The sequence below is a fragment of the Sminthopsis crassicaudata genome, chromosome 1 (genome assembly GCF_048593235.1).
Source record: "Sminthopsis crassicaudata isolate SCR6 chromosome 1, ASM4859323v1, whole genome shotgun sequence".
Lineage (NCBI taxonomy): Eukaryota > Metazoa > Chordata > Mammalia > Dasyuromorphia > Dasyuridae > Sminthopsis > Sminthopsis crassicaudata.
This window is the reverse complement of record NC_133617.1, coordinates 230,231,918-230,251,599: the sequence shown is the minus strand read 5'-3', so window position 1 is coordinate 230,251,599 and position 19,682 is coordinate 230,231,918.

The window sequence follows — 19,682 nt, the reverse complement described above, 5'->3', positions numbered from 1 at the left end:
CCCTCCCCTAGATGGCAGGTAGTCCAATATATGTTAAATATGTTAAAATATGTGTTAAATTCAATATATGTATACATATTTATACAGTTATCTTGCTGCACAAGAAAAATCAGATCTAGAAAGAAAAAAAAACTGAGAAGGAAAACAAAATGCAAGCAAACATCAACAGAAAGCATGAAAATGCTATGCTGTGGTCCACATTCAGCCCCCACAGGCCTCTCTCTCTGGGTGTATGTGGCTTTTTTTATCACTGAACAATTGGAACTGATTTGCATCATCACATTGTTGAAGAGAGCCATGTTCATCAAAATTGATCATTGTCTACTCTTGTTATTGCTGTGTATAATGATCTCCAGGTTCTGCTCATTTCACTCAGCATCAGTACATGTAAGTCTCTCCAGGCCTTTCTGAAATCTTCCTGCTGGTCATTTCTTACAGAACAATAATATTCCATAACATTCATATACCACAATTTACTCAGCCATTCTCCAATTGATGGGCATCCACTCAATTTCCAGTTTCGAGTCATTACAAAAAGGGCTGCCACAAACATTTTTGCCCATGTGGGTCCCTTTCCCTCCTTTAAGATCTCTGGAAGATAAGCCCAGTAGAAACACTACTGGATCAAAGGGTATGCACAATTTGATAACCCTTTGAACATAGTTCCAAATTGCTCTCCAGAATGGTTGGATCCGTTCACACATCTACCAATAATGAATCAGTGGAATACATCTTTTTCCTGTCAGTGGATAGCACATACACAAAAACTGACCATGTATTAAGGTACAGAAACCTCACAATAAAATACAAAAAGGCAGAAATAGCAAATGCTTCCTTTTCAGACTACAGTGCAATAAAAATTCTATTCAATAAAGGTCTAGGGAAAGAGAGACTAAAAAACAATTGGAAGTTAAATAATCTAATTCTAAAGAATGAGTGGGTCAAACAACAAATCACAGAAAAAAATCCATAATTTCATCAAAAAAATGAAAATAATGAGACAACATACTGAAACCTATAAGGTGAAATCAAAGCAGTCCTTAGGGGAAGTTTTATATCTCTAAATAGCTATGTAAATAAAATAGAGAAAGAGATCAATGAATTGGGTTTAAAAAAAAAAAAAGCTAGAAAGAGAACAAATTAAAAACCCCCAGGGAATATCAAATTAGAAATTTTGCAACTCAGAGGAGAGATTAATAAAACAGAGATTAAGAAAACTGTTGAATTAAGAAAAGTAAGAGTTGGTTTTATGAAAAAACTAACAAAACAAATAAAACTTTGGTTAATTTAATCAGAAGAAAAGAAAAAAATCAAATTACCAGGATCAAAAATGAACTCACCACCAATGAAAAAGAAATTAAAGTAATAATTAGGACTTATCCCAAGAAAATCATAAAGGAGGGGGAAAGATGCACATTTACAAAAATGTTTGTAGCGGAATAACTGAACAAGCTGTGGTACATGAAGGTAATGGAATTTTAACTATAAATATAAATATAAATGTATAACTATAAAAAATGATGAACAAGCTGATTTTAGAAAGGCCCAGAAAGTGTTATGTGAACTGATGCTGAGTGAAACAAGCAGGACCAGAATAACATTATACACAATAACAGCAAGAATTTGTTATGATGAACTCTGACTTTGTTCTCTTCAGTGCTTTAGTGATCCAAAGCAATCTCAATAGACTTTGGACAGAAAATGCTATATACACCAGGAAAAGAATTAAGGACCCTGAATGTAAATCAACAGAAGCAATATTCACTTCTTTTTTCTGTTTTTTTTTTCTCTCTCCAATGTTTTTTCCTTTTTTTCTCTGATTTTTCTCTCCCAACATGATTCATAATGTGTGTTAAAAATAAATTCATTTACAATGAAAAAAGTTTAATAATATTATCAAATTTTTAAAGACTAAAAAGCATCAAATTTCAAAATTTACAATTTAGAATTTGACATTTTTAAAACTTGTAATTTGATATCAAATTTAAAAATTTCAATTGTATAATTTCAAAACATAATATTCAAATTTTTAATCTTAAAATTCAAATTTTAATATTTAAATTTTTTAATTTAAAATTTTTTCCTAAGGCAATTGGGGTTGAGTGACTTGCCTAAGATCACACAACTAGGAAGAGTTAATTGTTGAGGCCAGATTTGAACTCAGGTTCTCCTGACTTCAAGGTTGGGACTCTATCCACTGTCCCATCTAGCTGCCCTTAATTTAGAAATTTTTAATTTGAAAATTTAATGTTTGGGGAAAACTTTATGTTAAATTTGATAGAAATATTAAATTTTAAAACTAAAAATTTTCACATTCTGGAATTTTACATTTTAAATTTTAAATTCTTAAATTATAAATTTTGCATTTTAAATTTTTCAGGTGCTAATTTTGAATTTTTATATTTAAAATTTTTAAGTACTAAACTCTTATCTTTGAATATTAAATCATATTGCTCCAAACAAAAAATGCCAGAGTGGATGGAGCTCCAGAGTCAGGAAAATCTGTGTTCAAATCAGGAGAAGGAAAGGAGTAAAAGATGGATCTAAAGTACGTTTGTGATAGTATAAGAGGAAGGGAAAGGGATATGAATATGTTTTGGAAATTTAATAAAAAAGACTATTTTCAATTTTTTGATTTCCAAAATTTTGATATTTTATTTTACATTTTTAAATTTAATTTAAAATTTTAAAATAAATTATAACATTAAAATTTAAAAATTAATTTTCTCAATTTCATACATATCTGATCAATTGTATCATTAAAACATCACTCACATTTCTCTCAGTATTTCCATGGACCCACCACCATAGTTTTGACTCATAATTCACTCTCTTCTTTCTTTGTCACATTTGAACCACACCTCCTTGATACTAATAACAATGTTAATAAGAATATCTAAAGTATCCACAGTTTGATATAAGAGAGACAAGCAGGGACATATTTCATCAGCTTTAAATTTTAACAATTAAAATTTTAAAATTAATTTTCCCTCTTTCCCCCACATCTGATCAGCAGGCTTACTGATTCTGTTTCTTTAATATCAATCACATCCCTCTCCTCACCACTCATAGTACTTATTACTTTTATTGATATTAACTACCATATTTTAGTTTCACCATTCACTCCTTTCTTTTTCCTGATCTGAATTCAGGTCTTGACTTCAAGCTTAGTGCCTTGACATGTAACTGTTCTTCTGGCTTTCCTTGTTAATGGGAAAGATTTGAACCCTAGGCCTACTAACTACTTTCTGTACAACTTTCCCTAACTCTCCTAGCTCAACCTACTAACCAGCAAGTATGTATTATGTACCTACTTATGTGCCAGGTACTATTCTTAGAAATTAAGCTATTCTCAAGAATACTACATCTTGCTCACAAGATTATTTAAAGTATCCACATTTTCCCTGATGTGATTTACAACCAGGAACATATTGAGTCAGCAAAGTATGCAAAACCATCTGTGCATGTGATGTCTTTTTCAAAACTTCTTTGTTCAAATTATTTTGCTTTTACATTACCTTAATTTACTTTAATAGCCATCTCTCCTCTAGAGAGTCATTCCTTCTAACAAAAAGAGAAAAAAGTAACATATTAAATGAATCTGCCCCACTAGGCAAAAAGATGTTTTCTCATCTCTGAGCTAGGTTTGGTCCTTTTAATTAAAATTTTAGGCTTATTTCTCTTTTTAAATAGGGATAAGTTAATCTATATATTTATCTTCGAGCCTTACTGATTTTCCTTTTAAATATCAGACATTTTAAGATGTCTAACTGCAATTATCAATGTAGCCCATAGCCATAGCACGAAGGGCAGCTTCACAGAAAGTGAAGAATTTGCAACTTTAACATCATGAACTAACTGACTTTGTTCCCTGGCCAAAGAAAGTATTAAAATGCAGCAGGGAGCTGAGCTGCACAAACCTTTTAAAATCAAGTTTATACAAGGTTTCAGGTCTCTTCTTTTCCTAAGGCAACAGCATACATATCAAAATATCAGGTCTGCAGTTAGGAATTCAAATGCCCAAGGCAAATTTGAATCTAGATCTTCTTGACTCTGTCTATCATTCTGCCCCTTCTTATGAAAGTCCATATGAAATTCAACCAATTTCCTACTTTAGCCATTTCTTTATTGGGGGAGGGAGGACTTGGTTTTTTATTTGAATATTTTTTCCAAGTAAAGACATTTTAATATTCATTTTAAAAGAATTGAGCTCCAAAATTTATCTTTCTCTCCCTTACCTCTTTCTTCTCTAAAACAGCAAAAAATCTGATATAAAATATAAATATATATATATACACACAGAGTCATTCTAAACATTAATTTTTCAAATTGGTGCCTTTTGTTTTTCTTCATATTCAAATATATTCTTCTTTCCTTTTCAGGAAGCCTTCCCTTGCAACAAAGATTTTTTTTAAAAATGTTCTGCAAAACCAATTGGAATATTGACTGTGTCTGACAGAACATGCAATATTTCATACCTGTATTTCCCTATCCTTCAATGAAAGGAAGGAGGTACTTTTCTCATCTTTTCTTTCAGGCCACACTTTCTAACCATTCTGTTTCAAGGGAGGGGAGATGACAGGTAAGGCATTTTGGGTAGCTACAACAGTAGCCACCAAACCCACCAAGATTCTTTATTTGGAAGATTTTTGCATAGTTTAGAAATTCTGTTTCCATGTTTTAAGTATATAGGCATGAGTTTATTATATGATGTGCATAATTTTTTGACAACACTTGGTTTTTCAAGTATAGTTAATTATTATGATTGCATTATTAATAACTTAATAGGAGTATGTACATAATATACATTTAGGATGAAGTCATTATTCATATTATTAAATACAGATCCATATTTCAAATAATCTTCCTGATAATTTCTATTTTTTATCAATATTTTGTGTAATATGGTTTGATCATCATTGTTTTTAACCTGACAATATGGTTTAGAAAGAGCTTGTACTAGGGGAAATGCCCCCCTCTGCCATTTGTTTATTACTTTTCATTCTTTTATTGTAGGATGATTTCCAATCCAGAGATTCTTTAAAGGAATCTTTTTAAAAAATAAAATTTTACTAATATATTTTATCCATCCCAGAGATAGCTTTAGGAACGCCTTCTTGGCAATAAATTATACATGTTGCATTGTTTTAAAGTCCTTTTAGCTTTAGCACAATAATTCTTTTCTTTAAAAATGCAACAGATCAGAAGTGAATTGGAAATATTATTTGTGGCTTTACAAAGAAAAAAATGATATTGCTAAAGAAATTCACATCTGTTCACTACAGAAGTGGGAATTGTAGAGCTTCAGGGAATGAAAAAGTCAAGACAACCCTAGTGAAACTCACCAGGAAACCAAATAACGAGCAAGGAAAATCAATAATAAATGAAGGAGTAACTCAGAAACGAATAGTGTACATTTTCTAAAGAAGCCATAAGCTCCTCTCTCCATTCAGATTCTAGAGCCACATCTCATTTATTCAAACCAGGGATAGCAGATACATAAGACAGAGCCTTGAGAGTTATGTTATCAACCTAGTCTCTAAATTTCACAAGTATTCAAGAACCAAACTCACAAAATTTCAGAGCTAAAGATTATATCTGAAAAAAAAAGGAAAAAATGGAAAGTTTAATCAGACACACACAGCATCGTCTGCCCTTTCATTATTTCCTCCAATAGACAGATAATTGCCAGAGACATGGCAGAGTTGAGCACAATCTGTACCAGAGGAGACTTAGGTTGACCACCTATTGGCTGCAAGTAATCATGCAATTATTATTTGGTATTTGAAAAGAATGTTATATTTCTCACTTAATTAATACAAGTTAACAACTGAGTACCCACCTCCATTTAAAGAACTAAGAAATGGAATCTAGGATGGATTGGTGGTATTGTGTCTAATTTCTCTCACCTCTCCTTCCTAATTAAGATGTAGCTTGAAATTATATTTATTATATTTATATTATATAGTTATTATATGTTATATGTTTGTTTATTATATATTTTGTTAGGTAATTTATATAATGATATTATTATCATAACAATATTTATATAATATATATAACTAGTAAATATATATATATACATATGTATATATATATATAAAGCATCAAATCTGCTGTTAATCTACATTGTGTCAAATATGTATGCTTAGGGGATTGTATACTTTGACCACTTAATTTGCCACTCTGGGACCCTTAAAATGGCATAGTTATATGTGGCTGGGTTTCATTTCAAAATACATGACATTATAAAATGATAAATAAATAAATGGTTTTTCTACTATTGTCAAGATTGCTAGAGCCTATCTTCCTTAATTACCACTATCCCTACATTGCATTTTGAATCTTCTAAAAGACAATTTGATCTAAATTCTCTTGACGCCAGATTAGAGTCTAGGGATTGTCAAAGTAGACAGCCATCCAAGATGTAATATACAGAGCAGTATAAAAGGAACACTTTTGATAACTGCCTATATTTTAATGCCAGAAAATTCTGCTCTCATGGCACAGAGATTTATTATGTAATAAGTCAAGTTGCACATGTTATAGTAAATACTATAACACAAAGCCTCTAGTTGACATGGTTGAGGTGATATCCAGATGAAGAAGAGTGTAATTTTCAAATATTGCCAAGGACACACAAATACCTGATCCTGACTCACACTTGGCAGGGACTATTGACTTTATTACTGTCTAAGACTTTTCAGCCAATAAAGAAACACTTGAATTAATTACCTGCTAAATATAAGCTTTGAAGAATTATTTCTATATTTACAAAAACATTTAATAAAATTTAAATAGTATTTTAAAATCAATAAACATTGATTAAACACCTACTATGTGCCAAGTACTGAAGATACAAATAAAAGCAAATGACAGTGCCTACTTTCAAGGAACACACAGTCTAACAAGGGAGAAAACATGTTAAATAACTATGGATAAGTAAGATATATTGAATATATAAGATATATGCAATATAAACTAGAGATATTCAATGGAATGAAGGAAGATGCTAGAATTAGAGATCAAGAAAAACTCATAAAAGATGGGATTTTATCTTGAACAAAAAAAAATAGTAAAGTCAGGAAGTAGACATGAGGAAGAAGAGTAAGACATGGGGAATGGCCAATGAAAATGCCTAGAGTTGGGAGATAATATGCCTTTTTTGAGAAACAGCAAGGAAGCCAATATCAAGAAATTGCATAGTACTTGAACATGTAATACATAAGAATACCAGAAAAGTAGAAGGAAATAAGATTATGAAGATTGTATTATTTGAGCTTGGAAGTGATAGGGGCCATAGGAGTTTAATAACTGGTGGGATCTATACCTCAGGAAGTAAAATTTGACAAGTAGGGGAGATTAAATAGAGTAAGGAGAAATTTAAGACAGAGAAATCAACCATTAGGCTGTTGCAGTAGTCCAGACCGAGGTAGTCAGAGTCTGCACTGGAGTAATAACTCCTATGACAACAGGACAGAAAGGGAATATGCAAGTGATGTTATGAAGGGAAAATCAATAGGACTCAGCAACAGATTGAATAGTGGAAGTAAAAGAGATGAGGATTCACAATAATTCCTAGGTTGTGAATCTGGGTGACTGGGAGAAAGGTTGAAACATTAAAAATAATAGGCAAACTTGGAAAGGGGAGAATGTAGGCAGAAAGATAATGATTTCAGTTTTTGACATGATAAATTTTAGATATCCAATTGAAGATGACTAATAAGCAGTTAGAGATGTGAATCTAGAAAATAGAAGAGAGGATAGGCCTGGATAAGTAATTCTGAGACTTATAAGCCTAGAGATGATGGCTGAAACTATGGGATCTGATAAGATCACCAAGTAAAACAAGAATAAGTAAATAAGTAAAAATAAGTAAAATAAGAAATAGAGAGAAGGGAAGAGAAGAGTTCTCAAAATGGAACTCTGAGAATAGTCTGCAGTTAGAGAGCATGACCTGAATGAAGATCCCACAAAAAGAGACCAGGAAGTTACCAGATATGTGGTAGGAGAACTAATATAGGAAAGTATAATGGAAACCTATAGAAAATATGGTATCATTGAGAAGGTGATTTATAATGTCAAACAATACAGAGATCAAGAAGATAAAGATTGAAAAGAAGCAATTAAATTTGGCAAAACTAATTAATCATTAGAAATTGTTGAAAGTACAGTTTCAATTGAATGATAAAGTTAGAAACCCAATTGCAGAGAGTTACAAAGGGGTTAAAGGGGGAAAAGGAAGTGGAAGAATGGATTGTTAAAAGCTTAATCAATAAGTCTGACCACAAAAGAGAAGAGAGATATAGGATAATAGCCACCAAAAATGGCTGGATCAAGTGAGGATTTCTTAAGGATGGGGTACGGATATGTAAGAAGGAAGGAAACATGCAACAAATGCAGAAAGGTTAAAGATAAATGAGAGAAAGAATTGACAGAGGAGGATGCAACTTGCCAAGTAAGAAAAGATGGAACAGGATCACTTATTGCATATAGAGGGATTTGCTTTGGCAAGGAGAAGGTCTTCTTCTTCATGGAGGAAATAGTGGCAGAAGGCATCCATGCTATATAATATGAAATGGGAAGGAGAAAGTTCTGATCAAATGATCTTGATTTTCCTGGTAAAATATGAGGCAATATCCTCAACTGAAAGGTGGGTGTAGGAGGAATCATTGGAGATTTTGAAGATAAATGAAAAGCTTTAGAAGAGTTGTTATGGTAAGTAGGGATGAGTTAATTAGATAGGTATCAAAAGAATGCCTTGAAGTAGTGAGAGCACCTTTGAGATTATGTAACATCAATTTGTATTGGACACAGTCAGCAGTTTCATGTTTTGCTTCAGCTTTATTCAGATGCCATCTCTATGAAAGTTATAAAACATAAGTAGGTGGCTCAGTTAATAGTCTTGGACTTGGAGACAAAAAGACCTGTAAAATGGAGATAATAATAGCAACTACCTCACAAGGCTGTGGTGAGAATCAAATGAAATACCATAGGTAAAGTTATTCACAAACTTTATACCCAGGTCTCCCACTGCATCCAGGGCTATCTCCAGTCATCCTGGTCTATATCTGGCCACTGGACCCAGAAGGCTTTGGAGGGGAAAGTGAGGCAGGTGATTTTGCACAACCCTCCCTCACTTAAATGCAATTCATTTCTCTGAAAAGAAGGACAAAACATCAATCAAATCATGAAGTAAATGCTAGCTATTATCTTTATAAAATAATTTGTTCCTTCAGATCACAGGTGTGCACTTGATCACATGAAACTTGCTATTGAAGCAAGAGAGGATGAGAAAAAGTGATCAGAGTAAGTATAAGATGGGCCGGGCCATTTGTGACTGTGAGTGGCAGTTCTATGATCAAAGGCTTTCTTAGTAGCATATATACAATTAGAAATTTATCAAAAATCCAATTAATCCAAAATATTCTGCTTGTGTAATGAATCCAGTTAATCAAGATTCTCAGTATGATCAGGTCTTATAGATCACAGAGTTTAGAGGTTTAAAGCTTCAGTTTCTGAAAACAGATAGCATTTTTCTTGATGAAGAACAAGACTGATATAAAGAGATTTATAAAAATATCATAGATCAACTTTGGTGAGGTTTTATGAAAAAATGGAAGTGAAGGCAAGCAGTCAATTAAGTCTAAAAGTAAAAGTATAAAGTTTAAGTATAGTAAAAGTAGTAGCCAAGTTACTAAGGCTCCGAATAAGATTGTTTGAGTGAGATAATGAAATCAGATGAGATGTTAGCTATCTCTTTTGCAAATTTAATGCACACTCAATTAGGATACATTTAATAATAAATTTGGAACTGGTCAAAAGACTCTATCCAGAATAGTTGTTCATATGCAACATCTATTACTCAGACTCTTGTCTATGGGACAGATTTACAAAATTTGGCCTACAATTGTATTAATGCCTCAATCAGAAGTATACTTATGGAATGCTTCATGTTTAGGCCCTATTAGAGAGAACAATTCTCTATGAACTGGGGCTAGAGTCCCAGCTCTGTCTACAAAACATTCTTCTCTCTTAAGTGGTTTCCTCTGTACCTTCATGAAACATGCAAAAGGACACTAGAAAAGATAATGGCTGGGTGAATAGGAAGTATTTGTGAGAAATAATGTCAAACTTAGCAAAATTTTCTTTAACAAATATTTTTAAAAGCACAATTAATGTGAGGGAGGGGCAGGTATAAAGACTATCCTCAGGGCTTGTTTTTTTTTTCTTCTTTTTTTCTTTCAGATAATGCTGATCCAGGGAACATCAATAATTTAAAAGCACAAACAAGCATAAACCTCTTCACTTGTACACTTCACTTGTTTAATGGTCTAGAAGAAGGGAACTTCAAATGTGGCAGATCCTGGTTGCCACAGGCATGCCATTCTGTGGAATAACTACTACCCAATCATCAGCTTTCCATTATCCTCAATTCATTTTATTTAGGGTTCTAAAAATCCCCTCACTATATTTTGTACCTGCCCACCTAAGATTTATTCTACATTAACTTCTCTTTGCAAATTAGGAAAACTACAAATCCCAGAGTTTTATGGCCAGTCAACTGCTTATCAAAGGTTGTTTCATAGGGTTTGATATTGTGTAGAAACACGTCTCTAGTGGAATTTCCCAGGAACCTGTCCTTTACCTGACCTTAAATTTTACTGTGTTTTACTGTTCATTCTTCCCAGAATTAGTCAAGTGAACAACACAATGTCAGAAAGATTTAATGAAAAGGGATAAACAGATCATTACTCAATTTGTTGTTTGTTGATGTTGTCCAGTCATTTTTCAATCATAACTGACTGTGATCCCATTTGGGTTTTCTTGACAAAGATAATGGAGTGATTTTCCATTTCCTTCTCCAGCTCATCTTACAAGGACAAACTGATACCACACATTTATTTATAAAGGGTCTAAGGCTGGATTTGAACTAGGGCTTTCTGAATCCAGGAGCATTCTATCCCCTACACTACCCACTACTCAAAAGTATCAGACAAAGCAAACTCAAAAATAGACAATTAAAAGAATTTTTTTGTGAAAAGGTACTATAGACAATGAAGCAATAGCAAAAACTTGTATAGCAAGTTTCTCTGCTAGGGATCTCATTTTTCAAATATAAATGTAACTGAGTTAAATTTATTTTTTAAAAAAATAGTAATCATTTTCCAGTAAATAAATGGTTAAAGAATGTGAACTGGCGGTTTTCAGAAGAAATCAAAGCTATTTGTAGTCATATGAAAAATGCTCTAAATCATTGTAGATTAGAAAAATGCAAATTAAAACAACTCTGAAATACCATCTAAAACCTATCAGAAATGACAAATGCAAAAAAAGATGAGAAAAATGGGCACACTAGGAACTTTTCTTTTAATATTTTGGGTTTGTTTGATGTTATCTGATGCCTTTCATTCTAAGTACCTGCTAGTAGAGTTGTAAAGTGATCCAATCATTCTGGAGAAAAATCTGGAACTATTCCCAAAAGACTATAAAGCTATGCATACTCTTTGATAACAGCAATAATACACTAAATCTGTAACTCTAAGAAATTTCAAATAGAAAAAAAAAGATTTGTATTATAAAAATATAGCAGTTCTTTTTGTTGTGGAAAAGAACTGGAAATTCAAGGAATGCATAGCAATTAGAGAATGGCTGAATAAATGGAATATGATTATGAGGGAATACTATTGAACTATAAGAAATTATAAGGGGAGGGAGAAAACATGAAAAACATGGCAAGACCTATATAAACTAATGCAAAGTGAAATGAAAAGAACCAGGAGATTATCATGCATAATAACAACAATGTTATAATAATGAATAACTATAAAAGACTTGACTACTCTGATCAATACCATCTGATCAAGACAATGATCAAATGACTCATAATGAAATACTCCCAACCATTTTCAAAAAGGAAATTGATGAGGTCTGAATTCAAAGTAAAGAAAAAATTTCTCACTTTTGTTATTTTCTTTGCTTTTCTAAAAAAAAGTATTAATATATGTTTTTCATGATTTCACATGTATAAATTTTTATTTTGTCAAGGGTCAAAGATTTTATTACACTACTAAGAGTAGGTTAAATTCCAAGAGAAGTTAGCAAGGAAAGGGGTTAGCAATTAACAAGGAAAAAGATGAGTTTCCTAGCAGAACTCACAATTAATCATAAGGAAGATGCCATGAGGCATTGACTTGTGAACTAAATTCCTAAGGAACTTTAGCCCATAGGTATAATTAATTGATATTAGTTTGTTTTTTTCTTGTTGGGTGAGGAGTGGCGAGAGAGAGGGAGATGGAGACAATTTGGAACTCAAAAATTAAGAAAAAAGGAATGTTTAAAATAAAAAAAATTTAAATAGCCATTTTTGAAAAAAAAACAAAACAAAACAAAAAAGTATCTTTGCCAAGAAAACTCTATGGTCAATATGATCCATAGGGTCACAAAGAGTAAGGCACAACTACACAACAGGAGCAACAATATTATACATTATCTTCTTTGTCACAAGAACCTTTGAGATGATGTTTGTATTTTGTACTTCACAAAACTGAGGATCAAAGAGTCTAAGTGACTTTTTCGTGGTCACAGATTCAGTAAATGTCTGAGAAAGGACTGAGAATAAGGCTATCTTGACTTCAAGTCCTGCATTCCATCCATTGAGACCCTTTGCAGTTCTAAAATTGTGATCCTTCAAGCTTTTTTACAATACTATCTCTATATTCTCCTGTAGGCACACACACGCCAATTTCCAACTGCTTCACAATCAATAAAGCCCTAAAGCTATTTCTTAACATTTTTAAATATAGGCCTGGATAATTTTGCACAACTATGGGCTCCATAACTTTAAATATATAGCTATCTGTTTGTTTTTTTTCCACAGCATTCCTTGTTTCAAACAAAAGGGAAAATTTCAACAACTAGGCTTGAAACAAAGAATGACTCCGCTGAGTATTGGGGGGATTAGACTAGCACTAGAAAAGAGAAAGGAAGTGGACTAATTAGGTAATGAAAATGAAAGGTATCAGATGACATCATTTATGCCCAAAATATTTTTTTAAAAAAGGTTTTTAGAGCATTAGGTAAAGGCGTATTGGAAAGTTCTGGGTGAGAATCAAGAATATTTATAAGGCATATAACAGCTGAGATCTATAAAAATTAATTTTTACAGGTTTTCCAGATTGCTGCCTTTGATGAAATCCTAGTTTATCAAAATATTGAAAGAAAGTCTAAAGATGGCTTATAGAATCAACTTGGCAAAATCGAGGAAGGAAAGAGAAGCTGCACTTTAGGGTAAAAGATAATCAAGCCTAGTTGATAAAATTTCCCCTTTGAAAATGAGCTATGGCCCATTTTTCCTGATTCAGTAAACACAGGATATTGAAAATTATTGAAGTTTTTTTTAATGATTAAAGGTCTTAAAATATCTCAAGATCTTCATTCTGAGCAATCAATTGTCATTAACTTTATAGAGAAATATGGGTAGAAAATTCAGCAGGCTGTGAACTAAGGCCAGTACGTTCTCTAGAAGATGTTTCAGAGAACAAATTCCTTGTATCATTGTATTTGCTTTCATCCAATCTGTCATCAAGTGCTAGTCTGAAATCTTTTGAATATTTGTTCCCTGCTCTTCATTTTTTGCGCCAAATCCTTAGCATCTTTTACTCTAAAGTGTAGGTTCTCTCTCCTCCCTCGATTTTTCCAAGCTGATTCTATAAACTACCTTTAGACTTTCTTTTAATATTTTAATAAACTGGGATTTCATCAAAGGCAGCACTCCCTAGATTTTTACAGATCTCAACCTTTATATGCCCGATAAATCTTCTTGATTTTCATCCAGAACTCTGCAACATTCCTTTACCTAATGTTGTAGAAACCTTTCTTTTAATATTTTGGGCATATCTGATGTCATCTGATACCTTTAATTCTCATTATCTAATCAGACCACCTCCTTTCCTTTTTCTAGTGCTAGTCTAATCCCAAAAATACTCAGCAGAGATTGTGCCTCATCTAAATTTTGTATCTCTCCCATAGTCTATTATGATAATCTATCACAAAGTAATTACTTAATTTGTGTCATATTTATTGTATTGCTTTTATCAGTTCAGATCAGCCACTACCAATTAAGCACAGATTTACTAAGTGACAAACACTGTGCTAGGTGTTGGAGAAAAGGAAAGGAAAAATAAAATAATCTCTGCTCTAGAGGAGCTTACATGTTATCAGGGGTGATGTGGGTGTGTGTCTGAATATATGTATATACTACATACAGTATTTATAATAGTATAGTAAACAAATAAATGAATAGCTGGTGGCTCAATTTATAGGGAGCTAAGCCTAGAGTCAGAAAAACTCATATTCCTGAGTACAATTCTGGCCTTAGACATTTAATAGTTGTGTGACCCTGGGAAAGCAATTTAATCCTATTTACCTCAGTTTCTTCATTTGTAAAATGATCTGGAGAAGGAAATGGTATAGGATTCCAGTAGTTTTGCAGGAAAACACCAACTGAGATCACAATGACTGAACAACATCAATATAAATCTAGAGAATAGATACAAAAAAACCCACAAGGTAGTTGAGGGATGGAACTTGCAGTTAGTAGAAGCAGCTATTATGTGCTACTTCCATAGAGAAGAACAGAACAACTTCTTACTGCCTACTCTCTAAAGTCCAAATTCTTCTGTCTCAGTTTCTATTCTTTACATATTTTTATCTCCATTTTAATTATTCAGCTATAGTCTTCAGGATGCTGTCAGTGTGATCTCTTCAGAATCCCTATAAATATGCTATTACATTTCAGTCTCCATGTCTTTTTTCTTATCAGGGCTATTTTTCCTTTTCCTCATGTTCCTATGAGGTTCCAACCTACCTATGGTTCACAGGCAATTTATATTTCATATCTTTCCCAAAAAGCAGCTTGGATTAATAAATAGAATCTCCACATCTAGTGTTTGGAAAAACTGGATTGGAATCCTACTATTAACATTTACCAGTTATATGGCCATGGTCAAGTAATTTAACCTCTTATATCTTCAGTTTTCTCATCTGTAAAATAGGAATGACAATAACTCACAAGATTGAGGTGAAGTTCAAAAGAGATCATATATGTTAAAGTGCTCTCCAAATTTTTAAATCTCATAACAAAAGTTAGCTGCTATTAGTCTATCACTGATTCCTGTAGGTTCTCCATTCTGCTTTTTACCTAAGGGACAATTTCTATAAACCAAGAGTAGCTAAATGATGCAGGGGATAGAGCATTAACCCTAAAGTTAGAGTTCAAATCCAGTCTCAGACATCTGACACTTACTAGTTGTATGACCTTGGGTAAATCATTTAACCCTGACTGCCAAAATAATAATGATAATAATAATAAGATGAATTTTCATCCAATACTTAGTTAAGTAACAGTATCTCATCTAATTAGATCTAATAATACTGAGTGACTTGCCATGTGTAATCTGTAGTACAATTAGATTATAACTCTAAAATTCCTATCTCCCTTGACATGGTTTTCTGCAGGTAGTAGTTGCTTGATAAATATTTATTGAATGAATGAAGGAATTTATGAACTAAGTAAGATAATTCTTCAGAAGCTATTTTCTTAGAGGATTTACATCTCACATAGATTGGAATATTTTAGGTAAAATTTCTAAAAAGTTTTGACTCTTTATTTATTTCCAGTCCAAAAAGAAAAGAAAAGAATACAAGAAAATGGAAAATTGGAAAAACAATTGACCTGAAAAATTGAACCAAAAGAAACAATCTAAGAACTATTGGACTCCCTGAAAACCATGATAAAGAAAAGAGCCTAGACATCTTTCAAGAAATCATCAACAAAAACTGCCCTGAAGTCTTAGAACCAGAAAGTAAAATAGCCATTGAAAGAATCTGTCAATCACCTCCTGAAAGAGACCCCAAAATGAAAACTCCAAGGAATTTTGTAGCTAAAGTCCAGAATGATCAGATCAAAGAGAAAGCACTGCAAGCATCCAGAAAGAAACAATTCAAATATCGAGGAGCCACAATCAGAATTACCCAAGATCTAACTTCTATTTTAAAGGATCTAAGGGCCTGGAATATTATATTCTAGTGGGCAAAGGATCATGAATTGCAGCCAAGGATCAACTATCCAGCAAAATTAAGCATTATCTTTCAAGGGGAAAGATAGACATTCAATTAAACAGGGGATTTTCATTTATTTATTTAGAGTTGAACAGAAATTCTTTTCTCTTTTTTTCTTTTTTTTTAAATTAAAGCTTTTTATTTACAAAACATATTATGCCTGGGTAATTTTTCAACTTTGACCCTAGCAAAACCTTATGTTCCAAATTTTGCCCTCCTTTCCCCCATTCCATATCCTATATGGCAAGTAATCCAATACATCTTAAATATGTATTGTTAAATATGTTAAAATATGTTAAATCCAATATGTATATATATGCATATATATATGTATATATAGTTATCTAACTGCACAAGAAAAATCAGGTTAAAGAAGGAAAAAACACTGAGAAAGAAAATAAAATGCAAGCAAACAACAACAGAAAGAGTGAAATGCTATGTTGTGGTCCACAGTTCTCTTTCTGGGTGTAGATGGCTCTCTTCATCACAAGATCTTTGGAACTGATCTTAATCATCTCATTGTTGGAGAGAGCCACATCCATCAGAATTGATCATCCTATAATCTTGTTATCATGTACAATGATCTGCTGGTTCTGCTCACTTCACTTAGCATCAATTCCTGTAAGTGTCTCCAGGCCTCCCTGAAATCATCCTGCTGGTCGTTTCTTACAGAACAATAGTATTCCATAACATTCATATGCCACAACTTATTCAGCCATTCTCCAATTGATGGGCAGCCACTCAGTTTCCAATTTCTAGCCACTACAAAAAGGGCTGCCACAAACATTTTTGCACATGTGGGTTCCTTTTCCTCCATTAAAATCTCTCTGGGATACAAGCCCAGTAGAAATACGGTGGGATCATAGTTTGATAACTTTTTGAGCATAGTTCCAAACTGCTCTCCAGAATGACTGAATCTGCTGAACAGTAATTTTGATCTTCAAATACAGAATTCAAGAGAAGCAAAAAAAATTAAAAGGGAAGAAAAAAACCTATGTTTTTTAAAGGTTAAAAATGTTACCTCCCTATAGGGGAAGATGTCATGTTTAACTCTTGAACTGTATTTTTATTTGGGGTATATTTAGAGGTAAAGGTATGATTTGACTGTACTGGGTTGATATAAAAAAGAAACTATAGGGAAAAGGATTGTCTTGGAAGAATAGGAAAGTGCAGGTAAGGGGTAAATTATATCGTATGAAGAGGCAAAAAAGATCTATTACAGTTGAGGGAAAGAAGGGAGGGGATGAGCAATGTGTGAATTTCATCAGATTTGGCTCAGAAAGAGAATATCAGACATATTTCTATTGATGCAGAAACTTGTCTCATCCTATAGGGAAATTGGAAGAGAAAGGGGGAAAAGGGAAAGCTAATAGAAGAAAGATCAGAAGTAAAAGGGGAAAGAGATAAGAAAAGGGAAGAGGCTGTCGAAAAGGAGGACAGATTAAGGGGGGGTGATGGTCAGAAGCAAAATACTGGTGAGGAGAGATTAGAGGAAAGAAAAGAGAAAAGTATAATTTGGGGAAAATAAGATGGCAGGAAATACAAAGTTAGTTACTTTAATTGTGAATGTGAATGGGATGAACTCTCCCATAAAATCAAAGTGGATAGCAGACTGGATTAAAAGCCAGAGTCCTACAAAATGTTTACAAAAAACATATTTAAAGCAGAGTAATACATACAGAGTAAAGGTAAAAGTCTGGAGCCAAATATACTATGCTTCAGCTGAAGTTAAAAAAATAAAATAAAATAAAGCAGGGAAAGCAATCCTGATCTCAGATCAAGCAAAAGCAAAAGCAGATCTTTTTAAAAGAAATAATGAAACTACATCTTGCTAAAGGGTACCATAGATAATGAAGTAATATCAATACTAAACATATAAGCACCAAGTGATATAGCATCCCCATTCATAGAGGAGAAATTGAGAGCTGCAAGAAGAAGTAGACAGCAAAACTGTACGTTAGAGGGTTCCAACCTTGCCCCATCAGAACTAGATAAATTGAACTACAAAATAAACAATAAAGAAGTTAAGGAGGTATATAAAGTCTTTACTGATTTCATAATGCTTTTATTTTACTTTTCTCTGAACTCCTCAAAACTAGAAATAAGGTGCTGAAAGTTACTGATTTCTGGCAAACTTTTCTCTTCTTTTAATCGTTTCTGTGAAGGTTGCCATATCACTCTCCTCTTTCCAAGTATTCTTAAATTCAAATGTTTTATTTCCCCCTTTATTTTAAGGTACTCTTAGGAAACCTATTCATCTGAAAGGATTTGTTGGTCTATATCCCATCCTATCCTTAGATCATCTCTTTCTCTTCTACCTTATCTTAGTCCTCTTCAGCAGTTCATTAACAAATTCTGCTCTTATCTTGGTTATTTTCCAGTTATTCCTATGAGAACTTTGATGCTATATTCTTCAATTGGAAAAAGAAAACCAGCCTTCATAAGGAGAAAATAAGAGGATTCACAGAAGGACTTAGAAGCAGGTATGAAAATCAAAGCAAAATATATTCCCCTTGTGTTTGTGCAACATGTTCCCCACATCTTTTAAACTAAGCCTCAGAAACTACTTTGCCTGAATCCAAAAGACTCTGTAAAGTTCAACTTCTCCAAACAGAAAAAGGCCCCCTGTATGTAAACTGCAGATGTTTGGCTAGAAAGATAGAGTTTGATTTCAACCCACCTATAAACAAAGTCTCAATAATTCCCTCTTTCTTTATTTGGTCTACCCTTAATCTAGCACTGTTCCAATTAGATGTCTACTATTAAACTTCTAATTGGTGTATGAGTTTCAATATGAACAAGGTACTGGAATCGCTTTTTTCACACAAACCTCTCAGTCCTAAAAGCATCTGGAGCCTTCTCCACTTTTCCTTAAAAAGAGTACTTGGAAACCTAATTACTGAAAGCTAATGAAATGCAAAAGCACATAGATCAGTTACAAGTATAAGTCACTTTACAGAGACAGAGGAGAAAGATAAAAGACAGAGAGAGAGAGAGAGAGAGAGAGAGAGAGAGAGAGAGAGAGAGAGAGAGAGAGAGAGAGAGAGAGAGAGGCTTCTTTCCCATTGGCTTTCATTATTAAAAAAAAAAAAAAAAGACATAACCTTCTCTGAGGAAAAAAAAATCCTTCAGTCCATAATATAAAGAAATCATACTTAAGAATGCAATAAATCTTTTAATATCATATATTTAGAGGGGAAATTGAAATATTCTAATAAAACATTAATACTTAAAAGTCATAAAATATGAATATAAAGTTAGAAGGGTTTTTTATATGTTTGCAACATCAGTTTGGATATTTAATAAAATACAAATTCCCTCTCCTTGTTCACATACTTGCTGTCTGGATGATTTAACTGGCAGTGAATTAGTGGTGTCTTACAATTTGTATTGAATTGTTAATTTTCTTTGTAACTATCATTATTATTATTTTAACTTTTTGCAAATAAGCCTATTACTTGCCCATTTGTTTTTAAGTTCCTTGAGTACACAATTATGTCTTACATATCTTATATTCAATTCAATAAGCATTTATTAAGGCTTATTCTGCTAGGTGCTCT